At 42.4% G+C, this 7,238-nt stretch overlaps 1 long non-coding RNA gene across 1 annotated transcript; it reads left to right on the top strand.

Annotated features, from left to right (window-relative positions):
* Nucleotides 1-6,031: 6,031 nt before the first annotated feature.
* LOC144542822 (uncharacterized) lies at nucleotides 6,032-6,882 on the top strand. Its single transcript, XR_013507479.1, has 3 exons — nucleotides 6,032-6,139; nucleotides 6,510-6,717; nucleotides 6,839-6,882. It is a non-coding gene; the product is annotated as an uncharacterized LOC144542822 (long non-coding RNA).
* The last annotated feature ends 356 nt before the right edge of the window (nucleotides 6,883-7,238 follow it).

The raw sequence follows: 7,238 nt of genomic DNA, 5'->3' as shown, positions 1-7,238 counted from the left end.
AAGTGTTGATGCGCAAGGAAAAATAGTTCCTATAAAGGCAACTCTAGGAAATGCTGGAATAAAAGATAAACCTATTTTATCCTATATATTGGCCATATACACATAGGCGGAGATTGCGGGGTGGCAAGGCCCCCCCTAGTGGCTGAAATATATCACTACAACAACCCTTGAATAAAGCTTATTTGCACCTCTCTGCACAAAGTAAAATATATCAATGTGTTATTGTATGCACCACCAATGTAAATCTCCATGTCACTGGCTGAATATGATCATTACATTTATTTTTTTTATCCACTTTGACAAGCATCACAGGGATCTCGTCTTTGCTAAAGCTCTGATGTTTGAATCAGAGAGTATACAAGCAAAGCGGTTATTTGATTTAGGCAAAATAGCGTAAAGTTTAAGGTCATATGGAAAGCGGCATGTGTAGTATGGTGGAAGGTGATACTGGTTTCTTGATTAATTATTGTATAATAATTATTATAAATATTAGAATATAAATAGAATTATAGAACATTATTATTCATTAATATTGTATGTTTAGACAGTTGTACAAATGTGCGAGATGAATTCCCCATCCCTACATGTTTCCGTAGAATACCATGTGCAGTATTTTCCCTCCTTCTCATGCAATGACCCAACTGAGTGAGTAGCCTACTAGCTAAACAAAGAAGAAAATGGATATCCGCCGATTTCTAAAGAGAAAAACGTGTAATAGGGATAACAATTCACCGGCAGCACCCTCACCTCAAGTAAACTTGGGGCAAGAGCACCAACAATCTGGTGAGCCTGAACCTAGCTCCCAAGTTAGCGACGACACTTCAGAGGCTACACCCAGCGTTAGCAACCCAGGAACGGTGGCAGCTAGCGGAGGAAGCCGTGCGACGTACGCAACTACCGAAGTGCCAAGTGACCTAGGAGAAAAGCAGGTGGGCTCCAAGCAGCCAGATTTGCCAGAATTCCCTGGCAAAATCATTGGAGGAAAAAGAAAAGTTTGTTTTCCAAATACTACTACAAACATGCCTGGGTGGAATATTCCGTTCAGAGAAACACAGTGTTCTGTTTCGCCTGCCGCAATTTTCACAGCGAGAGCGGAGTGGAGGATTCTTTCATTCAGAAAGGAGTGAGTGACTGGAAAAAAATCGGCAGCAAACTAATCAAACATGAAGCCTCCCATGCCCATCAGAACTCTATGATTAAATGGGAAAACTTTAAACAGAGTGGGTCTTCAGGATCTATTGCAGCCAAACTGTCAGAGAGCCACAAGGCTACTGTTGACAGAAACCGAGCCTATCTCTACAAAGTGGTGGATGTCATAAAGTTGCTCTCAAATCTTGGATTACCTTTCCGCGGACACCGAGAGGGAAACGATTCAGAATCCCGAGGAAACTTTCTTGAGATATGTGGGTTCCTCTCAAAATATGACCCAAGCTTTGAAACTATGCAGTCAAATTATTTCAACGCTACAAGCCACGACTTCCAGGATGAGGTGATCGACATATGCGCCAAGTTAGTCAATGGTGAAATTGCAGAGGCAATCCAGGACACTGGATTCTTCACAATAATTGCTGATGAGGCAAAATCCTCTAAATCTGAGCAGCTGTCTGTCTGCGTGAGGTATGCAGAAAAATTAGAAATCAAAGAACGCTTTCTGTGTGTTATTGACTGTTCAGCCAGCCGTGATGCAGCTGGAATTTTGGGTGGAATTAAACAGGGTTTAGAAACTTCTGGCCTCACAAACATTCCCATTGTTGCTCAATGTTACGACGGCGCGTCGGTGATGTCTGGGCACATTACCGGGGTTCAGCAGCGCATGAAAGAGGAGCACCCACATGCAATGTACATACACTGTCTGGCCCACAAACTCAATTTGGTGCTGGTCGAAAGCTGTGCAGTCAATCGCACAGTTAAAAATTTCCTGATGGTGCTTGATAAACTGTACTCTGTATTTGCTGAGCCATCCAATCATCATAGGTTTGTTGCCATGCAAAAGGCACTCAACATGAAACAAGCTGAGATAGTACAGCCCAGTGACACGCGGTGGGCATACAAGTGGCGGTGCGTCAATGCTGTTAAAACGCACTACTCAGCAGTCACTGCCTGTCTGAAAGAAATGAGAGACGAAGGAGAGAAGTGGTCTGTCGAGGCCAGTGGTCTCTATGACCATATGAGCAGACTTTCATTCATCACATGTCTCCTTGTGTTCGAGGACATATTGCATGTCGTGCATGTTGCGCACAAGGCTCTCCAGAGCACCCGCTGTACCCTTGCCGGAGCAGCCGCTGTTACCAATAACCTCAAAGCACACCTCACTTCCTTGAGAGAGCAAGACACATGGACCAGTGTCTGGGCCTCTGTGAGAGAATTCTGAAAGGACAATAATGTCACTGTGCCCGATGATACACAAGCTGAGGCTCCCGGTCCTCTCACACCAAAAAGAAAACGGGTACCCAAAACCCCATCCTCCCTTGCCAACTTCATGGTCACCTCCACTTTGGGCCAGAGAGAGCATCAAAGCAGTGCGAACAGTGCACAAAACATGACTGAAACAGGCAAGCCTGAGACACAGCAGTTCATGCAACATCTGTATCTCCCTGTGCTTGACATAATGATCTCTGAACTAGACAGGCGATTTGCAGGAGAAGTGATGGAAGTTGCCCAGGCCTGTGCTGCAGTGTTTAGCTGTGACAAACGTGGAATTGATCCTCTCTTGCAAAAATATGCAGGACCACTGAAAATTCACCCGCAGCTTGTTAGAGCAGAAATGGACCTCATCAAACACTCCGCTACACCTATATCACTTCGAAATCAAGTGAACAAGGATGCTTATCCAAATCTGTACACACTGGTTCAGCTGGCACTTACTCTTCCCATCGGATCTGTCACATCAGAACAAAGTTTTTCAGCAATGAGGAGAATAAGGAACTGGCAACGATCAACCATGGCTCAGTCAATCCTTCATATTGAGGCGGATTTGACCAGAGGACTGTCACCGGAAAAAGTTGTTGACATCTACGCAGGGCGGAAAAAGAGACGTTTACTGCTGCATTAGGTAAGAGGCTGTTTATTTGAAGTTTGTGTGTGTTTTCAGTTGGAATGTATCTGGAGGTATTGCACAGTGTGATTATATCTTTTTCATGCGCTGTCCTCTGGTCTACTGGCAAGTGATCTATTTTCTCACTACTTAATTACTGCGTCGTACGGTATTGAATTATACAAGCCTGGTTTTGGATGTGTTCATCGGTTGTTGTCTACTTTGTAATTTGTTGTGGTGTATGGTCTATTGGCTATAAGTGATCTATTTTGGCATTGTGTGTGGTGTGGTGCAGCATAGCTGGGAATTGACAGGGATATAATAGTTTTTTTTCTTCTGGTGCCCCCCCCCCAGAATACAACTCAAACTCCGCCTATGCATATACATGATAGCATACTGCGTTTAGCATAGCCTAATAACCATTGAGATTCATGCGTAAACATTACCATTTGCACTCATGTTAAAAAATTATATCATCGTAATTTTATACAGTGTTTATTCTTAAAACAAGTTTTCCTTGAAATCACCATTCCCCTAAGATTATATCTTGTCATGTCAGCAAATGGTCGAAATAAAGTCACGTCGTGACTCGACGTCTATTAGCCTTGTTGGCCTCGACGCAGGTTGAGAAAATGCTTGCTGGGCTGTATGAAGAGTGTCAAATAAAATTATTTTCCATGGTCTACTCGTACCCCATACAAGCTGTTTTGGAGACATTTTTCTGGATCCCCAAGCTAAACTGGTGGTAGGAGATGGGAACAGTGACCACCGAGTAAGTACAAATAACGTTTCACACCAGGGTAGGAATTTCACGGCGGCCACGTTGCCCCTCGCTCTGGCCGTGATGCCCGTACGCCCCTACGGCCACCATGGCATTTGTGCCCTGCTACTGTCAGAGTCAGAGGAATAGAATGGTATAAGGCTCATTGGTGTCAGTACTTCGATACAGCCAACAGATGGCGACGAAGAGCCAGAGCTCCCACCATAGAGCTCCAGTCTGTCTGGACTGAAATGGCTGGTGAAAATCCCCGGAAGATCGCTATGAGTCAGAAACAACTCGCGGTAGAAGAAATTATGGTAGAAACGTGAGTAACTAAACTCTGCCGTTTTGGGGAAAATAACATAAGCCTTGGTGAAATATTTTGGCAAGAACATAGATTTTTGTCAGTGTGACTTAAAATGTGAAGTTTGACTGCTACGTTTCCCCGGAAATGGCGGACGTTGTATCGTTCCAATCGTGGTGCGTTTAGGGTCATTGGAAAGCTCGGAATTTCTAGTTTCCAGCGATACCGAGCAAGCATGTTATTGTAGACTGACGAGAAAATTATCCCGGATCTTTTGATCACAACTTGCTCTTATATTTACAAAGTTTATATTTGTACAACTTTATTGTTAAAATACTTCGTAATAAGACATAGTTTGGACAACATACAACATACATTACGGATTCTGAAAGCTGAAGACCCCATGTTTTCAAAACAGTATATCTTCTATAAATAGACCATCTTCCATCGCGGTTTTTTGTAACTACGCCATGGGGGTGGACCCGGTAACGTTACCGGGTCCGTCGAGCTTAACAGGATATTTGTAGGCTCCAAATCCTCTTATTTCACTCAATGGCCTTTGTACCCTGGCATGTGGCCTTTGTGCCCTAAAAAATTTTGTGACACCGAAGGCCAAATGGCCTTGCCCCTAAAATGACGAAATTCCAAGCCTGTTTCACACTATGATACAAAAAGAAAAAGCATTTTGTTGTTTTTCGCCAATGTTAACTTAAATCTTGTAAATGCATAGTTTGTGTGTGAAACGGCCAACATGGTTTGTCTATGGTGGCCGAGACGTGGTGAACGAACTGCATATCCAAAACGCTTTGCAAATTCGAAAAACACAAGCGCATTAACGGAAAACACAAATGCAAAAATCACAACACAAATGCAAAAGCCACAACACAAATGCAAAAATCACAACACAAATGCAAAAGCTACAATACAAATGCAAAAACCACAACACAAATGCAAAAACCACAATGAAGTGAGCAACGGATGTTGACAATGAAACGGGCCGACTATTATTGCCGGTGTTTCCGGCGGACTATTATTGCCTGCACATGCGGAAGAGGAAAGTTCTTGCCCATTTGAGAAGTAAGTGAAACGTTGTTCGCTAGCTAACTATGATTACTATCGCTATGTGATTGTCACAAATGAGCAATGTTGTTCAATGTCTTTATATTTTCATATTTATGTACTCTGCCATCTAACGTTAGGCTATTATGAAGCTAGCTATGCAGTAACGTTAGCATTACGTCATTTAGCTAACATTAGTCAATCAGATGAATGTAACCTAAGCTGTACCCGTGTATGGACACATAGCGATATTAGACTAATGTTACAGTGAAAGTAGATTAACTGTAGAGATCGTTCTATGCAAATGTTGTGTATTTTTAAACACGTTTCAGCAAGGGCTAGCAGACCTATCAATCCATTATTGAACCAAGTGCAAAGGAACATTACATTTAGTCTGCCATGTATGGAACACCAGTTTTCAAATGAAATAGCTGTGTAATTTCCTTGATGGCTCAATAGCCTAGATGGTAGATTACATAAGTATGAAAATATAAAGACCTCCTTTCTTCCCGGCTCACTGATGTAACAACTGGTTTAAGGTCATCTTAACTGGTCCAAGATGGTCTTAGTTGGTCATGCACCAGCTCTTGCTGACCATCAAAAGTCATGTGAAAATAGAAGAAAGACAGAGAAATAGACAGTTTAGTCACTGAATATCCATTCTCTTTTGATGTATAATGCTTATTTAAGAAATTTGTTCCAACTTTCGGGTTCACTGAAAACAGACTTTTTGAGGTTAGCCTATCCGTTATGTTAGCTTACTAAGCAGACCATTGAATTATAGCCTAAAAGCCCGTAAGTTATGGCCTAAAATGTTATTTATTTTAAACGCACTGATTGATCGTTGGTTAACCATTATTGAACTTCACCATTTCAAAGGGTTGACGGAGGATACCACTGCCTTTATTAAGGTCCGGCAGATCCAGACTATAGACTGGTCCAGACTTCACAGGGCAAAAAACAGCGCCCTGAATGGATGGAAGTAAGTTGAGCTGACAAAAGCACTTTTTGTTGTTTAGTAGTGAAAACCTTCCCATCCCTAAATTCTACCAGTTGGCTATTCAACAGACAGTAATTATGTTGTAGAAGTAACCTGAATGTTAAACTATTACTACTACTGTTACAACTAGTATTGCTACCTCCACTGTTACTACTAGGCTACTACTATTACTGCTACTACTGTTACTACTACCATTACAACTGCTATTACTCCTATAATAAAAAATAAAAAAAATTACTTAAATAGTCATGGTCGCCCACGTGGTCCTGCAAGGCAGACAGCTGAGCAGCAATTTGGTCTCTCAGGTCACTGCCACTGACTGTCTCTCCATCTCCTCCTTCCTCTTCGCCAGGTTGTCCGTCCTCCACCGGTAGGACATCCCCATTGCTCACACAGATGTTGTGCAGAATTGTACAAGACATGACAACATCAGGGACAAAGTGGTGTCCACCTCCAGGGCGTGGAGGAAGATGGCCCTCCAACTGGTCTTCATCATGCCAAATGCTAGCTCAAAGACAGAGCGAGCTCTAGCATGATGGGCATTGAACTTGTCAAGCCAGGTAAGTATTTATTTAAAATGGATTATCGCAAGCAATCCTTTCACATACTTTACTCACATATGTAAAAATAATGAATAAATAAACCAGTGTTGTGCCACTCCTCTGACTGGGTTTTTATAAGGTGTCACCAGGGAGATGGGCCTCTCCATGCATGGATACCCTCCATCACCCAGAAGGAAGGTACCCTGTGGTGGACACCCCTCACCGATACAAGGGACTGTGCCGGAGGACCCTGGAGTCGTGCACGAAGCCAGGGAAACCGACAAATCATCACTGGACTTGGCTCTGTGGTCACATACTATGAAGGTAAATATGTTGCAAAATGCGAGAGCTTGTAGATACAATGTGAGAACTTGTAAAATACGATATGAGAACTTGAAGAAAAAAAATGAATGTGAAGTCACAGAAAAAATATTCACAAATGTGTAGTAAATATTTACATGAATACGATGACAGCTGCAAACTTGTAATCCAACATTTACTCATATTTATTTATATTACTTGAGTCCATTTTGCAGTAC

The sequence above is a fragment of the Centroberyx gerrardi genome, chromosome 19, assembly GCF_048128805.1.
Source record: "Centroberyx gerrardi isolate f3 chromosome 19, fCenGer3.hap1.cur.20231027, whole genome shotgun sequence".
Classification (NCBI taxonomy): Eukaryota; Metazoa; Chordata; class Actinopteri; order Beryciformes; family Berycidae; genus Centroberyx; species Centroberyx gerrardi.
The sequence above is the reverse complement of the archived record's forward strand: the minus strand, read 5'-3'. Positions and strand labels throughout refer to the sequence as shown.